Source organism: Ursus maritimus, unplaced genomic scaffold (assembly GCF_017311325.1).
Source record: "Ursus maritimus isolate PB19 unplaced genomic scaffold, ASM1731132v1 scaffold_11, whole genome shotgun sequence".
NCBI classification, from domain to species: Eukaryota; Metazoa; Chordata; class Mammalia; order Carnivora; family Ursidae; genus Ursus; species Ursus maritimus.
The window spans coordinates 10,155,650-10,172,268 of record NW_024423453.1 but is presented as its reverse complement, the minus strand read 5'-3'; positions in this window follow the sequence as shown (position 1 = coordinate 10,172,268).

Genomic DNA, 16,619 nt, shown 5'->3' with positions numbered 1-16,619 from the left:
ACAACCAATACATAGAAAAAATAGATGAGTGACAAATTACTCATTCTTCCTGAACTATTACTATCAACGAACCAAGTTTCTCAAAGTTGAGAAAAAATCGAAACAAATGGGCATTAAGAAAAAAAATCAGTTATTATACTTGTCTCATCTAGTTCTTGTCACCATGTATAAAGTAGTCATCATCTAAAGTTTGAAAGAGAATTAAATATAATTAAATATTTTAAGTTGTCAAGTTTGCACCCTATTTATTTGAGATTTAGATTCAAAATATGTTTCAGTATTTTGCAAACATTCAATATACTTATCTACCTATAAAACTGATAGTTTTCTATTCCAACAGTGTATATTTTACTCTAAGTTATTGGAAACAATACTATTATTATAATGATGATAACAATAATGGTGTATAATTCAGCTGTTTCAACTTTTTCTCTATACAAATTCTCTCCTTTTTAACAGAAATTGCAAAACTATACCGCTGTTCAATAAAAAAGTTTTCATTCAGAGTTGCCTTAATATTGGAAAGAGCATACAAATCTGTAAATGACAAATTATTGTTTTTGTTTTTTTTTATTTTTAAGTAATCTCTATACACAATGTGGTGCTTGAACTCACAACCTGAGATTAAGTGTCACATGCTCTACCTACCAAGCCAGCCAGGTGCCTGTTTGTTTATTTTTTTTAATTTTGAAACTTGTTTTTTTGCTGTTGTGTCAAACCTGAAATACAACAGAAAAATAACAGTTGTAGAGGAGTAGCAAGCAAATGAAGAAGAGACTCCCAGGAAAATGGAAGTTAATGAAATAGCTTCATAAATATGGTATATATTTGTCATTTATATAATTTTACTTAGCACTTTTAACATATCATTTCTGTAGTATTAAAATAAAAACTACAGAGTTCTGCTTAAAGACATAATACTGACAGAGAATACTAAGCAGTTATATTATTTACTTATTCTTGTTAGGTTTCTTTTCCTAAGACTTAAATTTCAAATTTATCAGGCATCAAATCCTTTTCTGTAGGCTTCAGGACTCTGTAACCAGTATTCCAGCATTTCGATTAAAGTACATTTGCCATTGTTTGTTATCTGGATGAAATTTCCCTCTATGCATATTGGAAAAAAAAATGTAGCTTCATGTAAGAAAATATTTATGGTTTACTTTTTCAAACATAGCCATGGCAGGCTGAAGATTTGAAAAGGAAATATATTACACAGAAGGATGTTGAGCTGTGTTTTCCAGTGAGGTCTTAAAGTTCATATAATTTTATAATTGCTATTCCGCTAGTGCTCTTTTGACCTTCACATATGATTTCATGATCTTTTCATTAACCACTTAATGTCTTTTCTTTTCTTTTGTTATGGGAAGTGTTTTATATTAATGTGAATGAAATACCAGAGAAATTATGCTTTGGTAATAATAACAGTGAATGAATATAATCTTTACTTTTTAAAAGTACATTATTGGTCAACAGTAATAATTATTATTCATTGAATACTACGTGCTGGTCACTTTACAAATACTTTATACACATCATCTATTGTCCTTTCAAGCAGAAATATTTCCCACTTACAGATGGAACTAAGACTGAAATTAAGAGGTATTATACGGTAGGCAATGAAGCTAAGATTTGACTATCAGTTTGCCTGATACAAAAATCTATATTTTGCCATGAAATCTTCACTGTATTTTTCTTTCTCTTTTAGTAGTCTTCTATTTTGCTATTAACAAACACGTGCAATTGAAATGTAAGCATTGATACTGGAAGTGATTGGCATGGTATTATTTTATAAAAGAATAAAATTAAAATTGAGAAAATTTAAGTTCCCAAACTTTTAGGTAAGCAGAGTAACACCAAATTTCTTTTCACTAGCTTTAAAAAATAAAATCAACCTTATACTCCAACTTAATTACCTTCTTAAAACTATATTGCTAAAACATTTTCAGCACGTACAAAGAAGGAAGATGAAGCAGGAAAAATTACAGGCACACAGTGATTATCCCAAAATCCTAGCACTGAAAAATGAAGCTTAATACCAGTTAAGCTGTCACTGAGTCAGAGTTATAAGTATAGTCAGGTAAAATTCTTATAATTGCTTATAATTTTCAGAGTTTGGAAAACAATTTCCTGGGCAGATGTTTTTACATTGTCCTGAATGTTCCTGTCTCTATCAAGTGCTGAACATTAACTCTGGTTTATGAACAACATATTAATCTTTTCCAGTCTTTCAAGATGACTACCTGGTAACATTAACATACAAATACACAGTGATCACTACATTATTATGAATTCCTTTCACTTGACACACTTGAAAAAATCAAATTAGTCTCTGTTACTTGGCATGGTGCATTTAAAAAAATGAATTTATCATAAAACGTTGGCCTTGAAAATTAAATATTAATTGAAATTAGACTATTAGAAAATTATCTCAGAGAAACATCATCTAACATATAATTCTCTTAAATTTGTGACATTATGAATGAGGTCACTGGGCCAAAGCTTCTTTATGCCAATGGCACAGGTTACTGTCATTTCTATTTCTAAGAGCAGTGAATGCTTATCAACCTTCCCTTGTCAAATTTTATTTTAAATTATCTTCCAACCAAGTGTAAGCTATTTAAGAGCTAATTATCTATGGACTCTGGGAAACAAACTGAGGATTTTAGAGGGGAGGGAGGTGGGGGGATGGGCTAGCCTGGTGATGGGTATTAAGGAGGGCATATATTGCATGGAACGCTAGGTGTTATACACAAACAATGAATCATGGAGCACTACATCAACAACTAATGATGTACTGTAGCAGTTCAATAAAGTCTCAAAGGATTTTTAAAAAAAAGAGTTAATTATCCAGTTTATGGCTTCTCTGTACCTTTATTTTTCTCTGTTTCTACAGTTTTTTTTTCCTCTGTAGTGATCAAAATTCCAAAGTCTATAGAATATGGGAAAATAACTATACACTGGTTTTTCAGTTTTATTAATTATACCTAGTCCTAATGAAAAGTTTATGACAGAGATTACTGATAATTCTGAAACGTAAGACTAAAACCTTATAAATTCAATTTATTCTGGTTATTTATGTGCCAGAATAATAAAGGGTTGTGTGGATATCTTGAATTAAAAAGGTAGTTAATCCAGAGGCATAAATACTAGTTAATTAAGAAGGAATGATGAATAATCTTAAAATCTTAAAACCATTCTCTATGACATGATTTGCTCATCACCACAAGCTTCAAAACAAAATCAAATAAAATGACCTGAACAGTAGATATGTAAGGTATCCTATGTAAATATTTTTATAAAATATATTTTCCAATTTAGTTAAAAAATAACATGACCTAAATATTTCCAAAGGAATCTCAGTTCGTCCTAAGAAGCAAAAATTAGTTCTGTTGAATCTTCTATTGTTTTGTTTGCTGGAAAAACAAATTTCAATGTCCTAAAAATAAAATAAATTTTACCTGTAAATGAAACACCAACATTGGTTATTATTTGAACAGTTTTTATGTTTCCTGATTTTGTTTTAAAACACACACGCCAATAAACTCCACCCCTCCAATCTCAAGTCAGTCTTTAGTTCCTACTTTTCTTTCACACACCACATTTGTTCCATCATCAAATCCTATTGACTCTAATTTCAAAACATATTCAGCTTTTCTTATCACTACCATCTCATGACTTTGGTCTAAACCATTATCATCTTGCCTAGATGACAGCAATATTTTAAAAGATTGTTTTCCTATTCACAGTTTTAAATCTAAGGAGCTTAGAACTCACCACTCCATCCTAACAAATAAAAAGCTAAACACACTGAAAAATCAACAACTCTTCTTGGATCCGTAAGAGAGAGGAGGACCCAGGGAGCCTCTTTGGTATTTACTCAAAGGAGTTGAAAACTTATGTCCACACAAAACCCGTACAGGTCTGTTTCCAGCAGCTTTATACATAGTTGCCAATACTAAAAACCAAGATGTTCTTCAGTAGGTGAATGTATAAACTGCAGTACATCCAGGAAATGGAATATTATTCAGTGCTTAAAAGAAATGATCAAACCATAAAAAGATATGGAGGAACCTTAAATTCAAATTGGTAAGGGAAATAATCATTCCGAAAAGGCTATGTACTATAATATTCCAACAATATGACATTTTTTAAAGATTTTATTTATTTGAGAAAGAGAGAGAGAGCATGGGGGGGGGGGGTCAGAGGAAGAGGGAGAAGCAGACTCCCCGCTGAGCGGGGAGCCCAATGCAGGGCTCAATCCCATGACCCTGAGGTCAGGACCTGAGCCGAAGACAGACCCTTAACCAACTGAGTCACTCAGGTGCCCCAATGACATTTTGAAAAAGGCAAAACAATGGAGACTAGAAAAAGATCAGTGGGTATCAGAGTTTAGTGGGAAAAAGAGGTGAATTTGTGGAACACAGAATTTTTAGGGTGATGAAACTCTGCATGATACTGTAATGATGAGTATATATCACTATATATTTGTCCAAACTCATAGAATGTAAAATAGCAAGAGTGAACCATAATGTCAACTATGGGCTTTGGGTGATTTTATCAATGTAGGTTCACCAATTATAACAAATGCACCACTCTGGTGGTTGCCCCACTACTCATGTGGGGCAGGAGATATATGGGAAACATCTCTACCTTCCTCTTAATTTTGCTGTGGAGTTAAAATTTTTGTAGAAGAATAAAGTCTTTAGAACAAACAAAGATGTTTTTCTTGTTTCTATCCTTATACGAATCAGTGCATTCTCTAAGCAGCAACTAGAAGGTTCTTTTTAAAATCAAAATAAGATCATGACAAATTTTGTAGCTCAAAACCCAATAATGCAGCCATATACTATTAAATTAAAAGCTAAAACTCATAGCATACCTTAATAGGTGCCCTGTGCCTCCCTACTCCCCAACTCTCTGATCTCATCTCCTCCCTTTCTCTACTCCTTCAACTCACTCTGCTCCAGCCATGTTGGCCTGGTAGTTATTCCAGGAATGTACTAGGTGTGCTCCTGCCATAAAGCCTAGGCATTTGTCTTTGTCTCTGCTGGGAAGTGTTTGTGTCAAATACATTAAAGGTGTATTCTTCACCTCTTCCAAATCTTTGCTCGGGTATCACTTTCTCAATGACCCCTTTTTAAAACTGTTTTACCAGATAGCCTATATCCCTTTTGCCCCTTTATTTTTATCTTCTATTATAATACCTATTAAGACACTATATAAACCAGTGGTCATTACTGTGTCTTCTTGATATAATATAACCCTTGCTTTTTTATACTCCTGTATACACACACCCCAGGAAAAGTACCTGTCTCCTAGGAGGCACTCAATGGATATTTGTTGAATAAAATATCACTAACAGATGAAAATGTTATTAAAGAAAACATAATCAAGATATCAAAAGTAAACAAAATGACTTAGGAAAGGATTTAGATGTATGTATTCATGTTAAATCTGTAAAGATTTTTTGAGGATCAGTAGGGATAAAGTAGCATGGTAAATACAAAACATGGGAAATAGAACACCTTAGGCCTCTCAAAAACCAGGCTGCCTTTGAAATAAATACCAATATTATTTTATTCCTTTTAAGTAATACAGCAAAGCAGGAAGTAAGGCAATTAGTAAATGAAATGATGTACCAATTTAAAAAGATATAGAGGCATGTTTCAGAAATTCCAATCTACCCATGAGATCCTTAGAAAAGTATCTACCTAGAAAGTATATTTGTAGACACAGAACTATAGCCTGCACCCAGGTGGTAAACTATGTAACACTGCATCAGAGTCAACTTGTCCTCCCAAATGCAGAAAATCAAAAGGAATTAAACTTGGAAAAAAAGAATAACTTCCTATGCTGACACAGAAGCAAAAATATTATGACTTCTTTATTTACAATGAACCTAAGGTTTTGAGGCTCTATTCATGCTGAAAATGAAAAATAAGTCTGCCAACCGAAAGTAGTTCTGTTATTTATGGAGGATTTAAACTTTTTGAGGAATTGTTTAATTCAGGTTTCTTCTCAAGATTTTCTCCCTTCTCCTTCTCTTCTTCCCAAGTGTGATCTAATTTATGTGTTGGGCTAAGAATGTTGCAGTGGGTGTTATATCTAACCCTATAATAAGAACCTGATGAGTCAGCTGGTCTTTGGTGGTCTACAGTCTATGTTGGTATGATCAAATGTACAAATTTCACTGGACTTTTGGCATTTATCTGTCCTATCATGGCTATTTGCCACTAGATTGTTATTGTCTGGATCCCCACACGAAGTTAATGTCTTTTTGTGAGTTTTCTCTCAAAGGGAACACAGAACTTTAGCTCATGAGCATCTAGCTCTGCAATAGGACATAGCAGAGGTTTCCTTAACACCTGACAACTGAGTTTTTAGAATGCATCTTTATTTATTTTATCTTGAATGTGTACACAAGGTGTTCTGAATCAGAGACAGATTTCTTATTATTTATCTTATACTAATAATAAACAAATTGGCTCTCCTTGGCTCAGGCTTTATCTTCCTGCAACATGATGAAAACTAAGCCAAATGTCCCACACAAGTAGTTCAGTAGTCAAAGGTAACAGTAGGAGAACAATGGATTTTTTTCTGTGTACCTAAAGGAGAAAGAACAGTCCCCTCATCTTGCAAAAGAATAGGAAGGGGAGGGGCGCCTAGGTGGCTCAGTGGTTAAATGTCTGCCTTCGCTCAGGGCGTGATCCCGGGGTTCTGGGATCGAGCCCCGCATCGAGCCCCACATTGGGCTCCTCCGCTAGGAGCCTGCTTCTTCCTCTCCCATTCCCCCTGCTTGTGTTCCCTCTCTCACTGGCTGTCTCTCTCTGTCAAATAAATAAGTAAAATTAAAAAAAAAAATAGGGGAAGGGGAATGTGTTTCTTTGGGGTGGATGGAAAGGATCCTGGGTTCTCAGTCTAACATTCTGGAATATAAATACATCTTTCCAAGGCCCAAATAAACTCCTGGTATCTGTGGCTTTTACAAGCAAGGGATGTCCTTTATCTTTCCAACACTTTGGTCCAGGCTTAACCATTTGGCTTTCTTGTATCAGAGCAATTAACTAGACAAATGGCTATATCTGTTTCTCACAGTATTTAAAGAGTAAGATGTTCCTGGGAAAGTGAAAGCAAATATTCCTGATCTTTATGTAGTACACATTTCCATGGCTTAGAAAGCCAAGACTTTTTTATAGAAGCACTGAGGTATGTGGGAAAGTTTTATTTCACTACACTGACTCAGCCATTTCTGCCGAGTCATACCTGCTCCAGGTGAGGCCGCTCTAGGAAGATGTATGACAGGATGCGAAGGGTAAGGCCCACTGCTCTCAGATTCCTACATAACTTATCAGTGGCTCATTGTGGGTGGGTAAGTCCCTTTCTAGCACCAACCAAACATTTCAGCTACAGTTTTACTCTCTTGCTCTCTAGGCTTTCAGCTGATGAAAACTGAGTTCTTTTGGGGCAGAAATTAGCTGGTACACATATGCATTCTTCAACTCCTTTATTTATTATCTAAACTATTTATTTTTACTATTTTGGCTATGATTTATGGAATGTCCAAACACCATTTTCTCTAAAAAGCCAGGTTTCTGCATTTGAAAGCCCTGGTGTTCAAAACTTTTAGTCATTAGTACAGGCTTAAAAAATATGTCTATTAAGGAAAAAGGTGAGGACTAATTATCATCTAAACATTGTATTCAACCTACTTTAACACTCTGTTCAATAGAGGCTATCAGAACCCCATACACAACGTGGAATTTTAACTTCATGATAAAAATTAAATGAATTTGCTAAACACTATTTGTTATTTTAGAAATAATTAGTAAGCAGCTACTATGTACAACAGTGTTAGTGAGTAGAGCACTGCCTTCATCAGAATTGCATTCTAGCCAGAAAAGACAGAATAAACCGCATAAATAGATAAAAACCTGTAGTGTGATAGCTAATAAGTGGAATGAAGAGCAAAGAGGCAGCAGGGAGGATGGGGACGGTTTTTATTTTTGGTGGAGGGTATTTAAGTGAAGACATATGTAGTAACATATTTAGATAAAGAGAGTATCTGAATTATTCTGGGTTATTGAATTTTAAAATAACAGAGTAAAAAAGACCTGTGAAAAAATTCCATAGGATAAAAGAATTTAAATATGATAAATTTTGAATTAATGATATCTGCCAACAGTCTTTTACACAGCGTCAGGGAGAGGAAGGCTAGAGTTCTTACCTTCTTCTGTATGAGAGAAGGTAGACAAGGAGAGGATGAGGATGGTGGAGAATCAACCACAGAACCAAGGAATTAATCAGATTGAAAAAGGGCATCTAGTTGCCCCAAAGCACAGGTTGGTGCAGGAGAGATTCAGCTGGCAAAGCCAGAGCAGCTGGCTAGAATAGGCTACTTGGTCCATTCCATCAGCTTCAAAGTGATGCATCCCTGAAGGTTATGCTCTTGACTTTTTGGACCCACCATACTGTGCTATGTTGAAGCTTTACTGGACTTATGTTAAAGCAATAGATATATTTTCATTTACAGCTATACATAGAATTTAAAAAAAAAAAGAATTTTCCCCTCCATCTTGAAGAAAGTCATATTAAGACTTGCTGAATTTATTCAGGTTAAACTATTGTTTGTGTGTGTGTGTGTGTGTGTGTGTGTGTGTGTATCTAGACAGAGAGAGAGAGAGAGAATATACACACATACACATACATATACACACTATACATGGATATATTTGTATTTGTGTATGTGTGTGAGATCTGCAATAAAACAGCAAGATCTAATCATAAGAAAAAAAAATTTCGAGTCCTGATGAGTCAGTAGCTGAAGTAGCAGGAAATAATTCTTTAAATATCTTTTAAATATCCATAATATACACCACAAATCCACATATGCTTCTTCGCCCTGTACTCTAAATTTTGGTTCTTCTCCCTGATTTTCAATTCAAGGAGAAAAATATAAAATGGCTTGGGTGGAGATGGCAAAAAACCACCAAAAGGGAATTGTTCTCCTCCCTCAAGTTTGTATAAAATTTAAAACTGGAATGTTTAAAATTACCTAGCCTAAATCTATTTAAAAATAGATTGTTTTTCCTGGAAACAGGACAAGAAGTCATAGAGGTCCTAAGGTTATAGGCAAATTAGTGTTATTCAAACAAGGATCCACATTTCCGTTTTCAAGACATGTGTTCTCTTATACTAACTACTCAAAAAAAAAAAAAGAGTATTTTGATTATTAGAATTTAGAATGTTGCCTTCTAAATAAACAAGATGCAGTAATTGAGCTAATAATTAAAATTTCCCTTAGCTTTAAGAGGAAACAACTCAATGAGAGATGACCCCTCTTTTCATATAATAGCAGTACAGGCAACATGATTTTCAGGACCCAGAGCAAAATGAAAATGTGATGTCCCTTGTTAAAAAAAATACTAAGACTTTCAAGATGGTGACAGCAGAGCACGAAACTAAGCATAAATCCATTCTAAGCACAGGGTTCTGTGTAATGGTACAACTTATATGCCCCTGAGGCTGGCCCTTGTATATCAATATTGGGGAAGAGATCAGAAAGAGGCAAGCATATATTTGATGAAAGATGGTCAAGAGTCTGAAGAGGAGTTTGAGAGGAAGCACCAATCAGACCTGGGACTGGATAACTACATTTTATATGTGTTTACCTTTTTCTCAAAACCAATGAATCAATGTCTTCCAGCCTCACCAGTCCCTCTGAAGATTTGGTAAGGAGGCCAGTTAATCTGACTCTTTCTCAGGAGGAACCAATGAGTCTATATTTCTCTTCATCCACATCCTTCCAGTAGGAAAAAGTGCACAGAACTTGAAAGTATCCTGGTGTCCTGGGAGCTGTGTTAAGAGACAGGTGTAGATAGTTGTCAATTCCCACTTTGTCGACTGTATTTATTACACAGTTTTACAAAAATATAATTTCTGGGCAGGCAAGCACATAATTCAGGCCATACAGATAATCTATGGAGTAATAAATAAAAAAGGTTTTTATTGATTTGCTTATTTAGGAATTATAATATGTTGGAAAAAACAGGCATCAAAAACATAAACAATAATGCTGAAATGGTATGTTTTCAAGAAAAAATTTCCTTATATTACTTACATTTTCTATAATTTTAGTTTTAGATAAAGTCCTCTAAAGTACAACCATTGGATAAAGAGAAATGCTATTATAATAAAAATAAGAATGGCTTGACACATTGTTAGAACTCTTGATGCCATAGCTCTGTTAAGATTTCCCTTACATATTTTTTTCATTACTTCTGGACTCCTTCTTTTTGATCATTTCACGTGGAGAAAATTGGTATATCTGTCCCAAGAAGCCATCCATTATGTAATATAAATATTAATGTGCTTTATGAGAGTACAAATAAACAGTAAGATATTTAGCAGCCATTATCTTGGCTTTTACACACAGGTATACAATTGAGAAACTTGACAGAAATTTAAAAGGAACTGAAAATATCCTTGTGCCTAGAAAAAGCTGAGTAACAACTCTTCCATGCACCTCTCTAAAGAACTTAGCTTCTGTAAGTGTAACAATAAAGTGGATCTAGAAACTTAATAATCATTAAAATAATCCAGAGTGTAAATTCTTTAAAGACTGAACCTTACATTTTTGATATGCAGAGCACTTTTATCATCTGACAAAAGTTATGCTCTCCACATGCAAATTAGCATATTTTCATAAATACAAAAACTCTTCAAAGTAAGTCAAAGTCCAGTCCATGGCCCAGAATATAAACTGTTAACTCTCTCTTCAAAAGACCATCAAAATAACCTATTGCTCTAGTTTAACTAAGTTTATTAGACCTTTGTTAAAGGAGAATACATCTTCAGCAGAATCTTTGCAGTTTCAGAAAGGGGAGAGGTTAACAAAGCATGTAAGGTTTTGGAATCTGGGCTCTGGTGGTTTAATAGTATCAGACAGGGGAGACAGAGTATGCTTTCAGGATTTTGTAATCTGGGCTCAAGAGAACTATTTGGATATAACAGCTTGTGAGATAATAATTTAGAATTGGTAGGTATGGTAAAGTGAGCAAGTATTAATATACAAGCAGTTGTCTGAGTAGATGAGCAATCTATTGTCCTAATGAAAGAGGTATTTCCCCAGATGAATCAACTGGAAGTATAGTTTGACTCTTCCAATAGTGCTAAGATAACTGAATTACATGAATAATTTAGACTTCAAAATAGTTTTAAGTGTTCAAGTATCATTTTCACATGTTAAAAACATGATTTCCATTAATAGAATGTGTATATTATTTCATTTAACTCCTTAACAAATAAGACAGTGACTCCACAAGCAACTAAAACATATAGTCCATTATGAAAGGCATTTAAAAAATATATTATAAAAAGGCTGCTAGGTTAAATACAAACCTAGTTAATGATTATAGCCCCTGAAGTTATCTTTTCTACCAAAAAAGAAATTTATAAGTGAACATGCAACTTTATAGTGACTAGGCTCTAATCAAATAGCAAATAATGGGTAAATTCTCCTAAAAAAATGGGTACAATTTAGGTGTTAGAACTGCCATAATATTCTTTTTTTTTTAATTTTCATAGGTATTTATAGTTTTTCTTTACAGTTTTTCCATTTTGATCAGAAATAATCTTAAGTGGTACTCAATTTAACAAGAAGGCTTGTCACATTTTGGTTTGTTCTGAATGTCTACAACTAAAGGTATTAACTATATAAACCTCCTTAAACATAAACTGTTAAGCAACTGCTAAGACCATAGAATTAATTTCTATCCTGAGCTTCAATTAAGAAATACAGTATTGGACTTTTTAAAAGCCTCTATTATTTCACCTGCAGTATTTGTTGATCTGACTAATTTCTGTATATTCAAGGTGCTCAAAATATACCGAGGCTTTTGGCTTGCCAGGAAATGAGGCCAACGATCTTTCGATATACAGCAGGTAACAGGTCAGTTTTCCTGTCTGTCTGTGTTTTAATCACACCACCTTTGCAAATAAAATACAACTCTTGTTATTTAATAGAAGGGTTTTCAGTTCTGATTCAGTAAGATTCATTCTGAATATGACACAGATATATCTTGGTGTATAGTTTATACTGGTTAAATAAGGGTGGGATAGAGTCTTACTGACTGTGTGCAGACCACTACATTGACATAAAAACTAAGGAAATAGTAAAATATTTGTTTCTGAAATCTGAAATCAAACACAGTGGGTCATCAGCAAAGGAATGATAGACTCAGTGGTTGCAAAAGAAATATTCCTATACCTTTTAATTGTTGTATCAATACTGGTGTGTGTGTGTGTGTGTGTTTTCTCTCCTTCTAGAGCCAAATAATTTTTTGGCAGAAGAAAAGCCAAAATGTCTATTAAAGGGCAAATTCAATGTGATTGACTCAATTGTACAAGAAAATCAGAAAGTTAACTTAATGATTAACTTCCATTGCAACTTAAGTTGTACTTGAATATTTCTTTGAACTGCCTGCAGGTATATAGCTTCGTAAAAGATTGGATTTGAAACCAGATGTGAGTTTTCAAGACAATGTTTTGGGCTAAATGAATTAGCAAATACCTTCAGCCAGACAGGTTAATGTATGTGTCTAGGAAGACTGCAGCATGTTTAATACATTGTTTTTTCCCCTCTACTTCCTTTTGCTTGTTTCATTGTAGCTAACTTCTTTTTGGAAGGAAAAAAATGCATTTCTAAGATGCAATGGCTCAATAGAATTTTTGATAATATATTACTTAAATACACCTTATAACCCTAAAATCTAAATATGAGATAATCCCCATAATATCTGTTAAGTGTTAGTTCTCAGGCTAGTCCAATGTTTAATGTCAAATTAACTACATATGTTTATGTGATTTTTATATGACCCAATACAAGGTAGGTTTAATAGCTATGTTTAGTAAAGCATAGCCACTGATTTTCCAAAGCCTATTACCTATTACCTATTTCTCAAGTTAATGATATTTTATATCTCCCCTCCCAGCCATTTATTTGGTCTGCACAGATTGACAGAATTTTAGAACTAAAACTACTTTATAAATCATAAAACCCACAGCCTTTCATCTACATTTGAGGGAGTAGGACCCAAGGGTTTACATGACTCACTCAAGGTCCTATAACTAGTGTGTAGAAACTTGAGCCTGTGACTCCAGGCTCTTAATCCAATATTTTTACCAGTGTATCATTCTGCTATAATGGAAAAACTAAATTCAAAACTTTTGTTCAGATTCATTCATAGAGGGTATCTTGGCATCATGAAATTTTATTTTATTTTATTTTTTTTAAAGATTTTATTTATTTATTTGACAGAGACAGACAGCCAGTGAGAGAGAGAACACAAGCAGGGGGAGTGGGAAAGGAAGAAGCAGGCTCCTAGCAGAGGAGCCTGATGTGGGGCTCAATCCCAGAACACTGGGATCATGCCCTGAGCCGAAGGCAGACGCTTAACAGTCGTTAAGCACTACCCAGGAACCTCGGCATCATGAAATTTTAATTAAATAGCCATTTTATGAGTTTGATGAAGCAATGAAATGAAAGTTGACTTTATTTTTCACATTATCCAATATTACAGGTGCTAGCCAGATGCAGCTACTAAGCACTTGAAATGTGTCTTGCCTAAGCCAAGATATGCCACTAAGCATAAAATATATACTGGAATTTGAAGGCTTAAGGTAAAGAAAATAATATAAATAAACTCATTAATAGTTCTATATCGATTATATTGGTAATATTTTGGATATACGGGCTTAAATACAATGTATTAAAATTAATTTCATTGTTTCTATTCTAATTTGCCTACTAGAGCTTTCAAAATTTCAAATGAGGCTCATATTAATTATCTGTTGGACAGTGTTGCTGTAAAGTGATTTTGAGATCAAATTGATGAATTTAATTTTGTTGACATCTGAAAACTATGCCTTTATGTTCCACTAATTAAAACTTCTACTTAAATAACTTCTTTAGGCAGGATGGTCCATTAGCATCCATTTTTATAAACAGCCTTTACCTGAAATTAATGACTTTATATAGCATCGATATTTAGTGCTAATATAAATATTAGCAAAATATTTAGCTAATATAAATATTAGCACTAATATTGGCATTTAACTATGTTCACATTCAGTCCCTTTTATTTTGTTTTTACATGCATGCATCATGTCTTATTGTAGCCATTGCAATTTACATCCCTCAAGGGAAAGGTCCAACAATCATTTATTTGTGGCTCACATTGCTTATATAAGAGGCCCATGAGCTGCTATAAACAGAATGCAGAGAAAAAGCTGGTTAAGGATGACACTAAATAAGTATTAAAACATTCTGACTCAGCCCAGTAGGAGAAAAAGATTTTGGCTCAGATTGTAATCTAGGTGTTATTCTTTTTAGTTAAATAGAGTAGAATGAAATTGCTCTCCTACTATGGTAGTAAGGACAGAAAAAAGAGATCAAAATAACCTACAGACGTTGAATAGAAACATACAAGCATCCATGGATACCGAGGCTCCTTGGCAGGACTGGGAGGCAATTCCCCATTGATCTCCCATGTTTCTGCATTATCCTACAAGCAGAGACACTGACTACCTTTGTTTTGAACTCTTTCAAGACTGTTTTTATAGTGAACAGTTTGGAAGATACTGAATGTTTCCCTCTAGAGTAAAGAGCAGGCATCCCTCCTGCTTATTACATTCAAGTTTCCTAAGACTGTGGTTACTCTCCTCCAAGTGCAAGTACCATTTGGTCCTCTTAGTGTTGCTTTGCCAGAACTGGCACTTGGGTCATCATACAAGGGAAAGCTGGTACACTGGCTAATGATATTGCTGTAATAAACTCCTTTGCTTCTGACCTAATAGTTTAATGTTTTTGTTTTTGTTTTTCAGGAACTATGAACTGGTAGATTAAGTTGTTAGCTTGAAAAGTGAGTAAATTCCCAAGACTTTTACAGTTATTGCCAGGGAGGTAGTATATACCCTCTATTTTGCTTTTTTAGAATACTGAAGAACTTAAGACACCAAATATGTGCTTAAAATAAATTGTATAATTTAAGAAAGACTCAATAATTTTCAAAAGATTATGAAGATCTTTTATAGGAAGACAACATCCTAGCATATGAATAACAACAAAAAAGAACTTCCTCAGAACTGAACAATATAACAAGAAAAATTCAGGTAAGAACTGAATAGAGATCTTTCTTTTAGCAAAACTGGCAAAGGGATTATCTCCAAATCTCTCCCAAATAAAATACTTAAAATTAATATCAAATTTTTACTGTGATATTTTTATTCTGCAGTTAACTGAATAAGTATGTAACATTTATCTCTATATTTAAATATAATTATGTAACAAATTTAATAAAACATGCACACATATATTAAGTTATATAAAAATAAATATACAAATATATAAAACATGTATACTTATATATTAAACTATATAATAAATATAAATATAATGTAACTTCATGTGATAATATGAATTCTGTAATTCAAATAGGTATTTCTGTTATATCTGTTACAATTTTTAAGTCCCGACGTAAAGAATTTTTTGCAATATGCTTAAATAGAGATAAGTGAATCATGTGGACTTCAAAAGAACATTATAGTCAAGATTCTGGCACACAGAATAGGCAAAACATTTAAGCAACAATTATTTTACGGATGGAAAAATGTCCACAGTGGAGTCTACCATATCTCAGTAGTACGAAATGAAAAAAAATAAAAACAACTAATAAAATATGTCTGTGTTGGTCATGGTAAGTATTACTAATTATTATTTAAAAAAAAAGAAAACCCAGCTCCAACATCTCAGTAATTTAATGCAGCCAGGGATTATTTTTCACTCACCATGGAGTTTAATGGCAGTTGGCCTTTGGGGGACTCTGCTTCATAGACTTATTCAGATAAACAAGGCTCCTCCCTTATGTGGCTTCCAAAGCCCTTGGAATAATCACTAGGTACCTGTATTTTGCCAGCAAATGAGGAAGCTGAGAGAATTTAGGACACTATGTGAGAAATTTTACATATCTAAGAATCAGCCTGAACATATCCTGAAAGTGCAGGATAAAAAATATGGTTAGAGGTTTAGAGGTTTCTTTTTCTCAACTTGGTGATGCTGCGGTGGTGTTGAAACTTGTAATTAGTTGTGATTTCTTGTCTCACTCTAAATAAATCTTCAGTTCAGGGCCAAACAAAACAAAACAAAACAAAACAAAACAAAACAAAACAAAACACCACCAAAACAATCAGCTCTGGAACTGGTATCCACCACTTCTACTAACAGTGCACTGGCCACAACTCTGTCACCTCTCCAAGTAACAGCAGAAGGACTGAGAAGTGATGTCTAGCAGAGTGCAAGGAGTGAGAAAGTGCAGCTCTTATCTGACAACTGAACAGATATCTCAGCCGAATCCTATAAAGCAGGAACAGAAAAGTAGAAAATACCATGGTAATAAATGTGAAAAAAAAATTTTAGTCTCATTCTCTCTACTACCACTCACCGTCACATTCTTTGTACCCAAGTGTTTCAAGTTATTTCCCCTCTGGTAACATTTCAATGTCCTAACTTGTTTCCCGTTTCTTCCTTAGGTAGCTTCCATAGAACATACAGAAAGACTTGT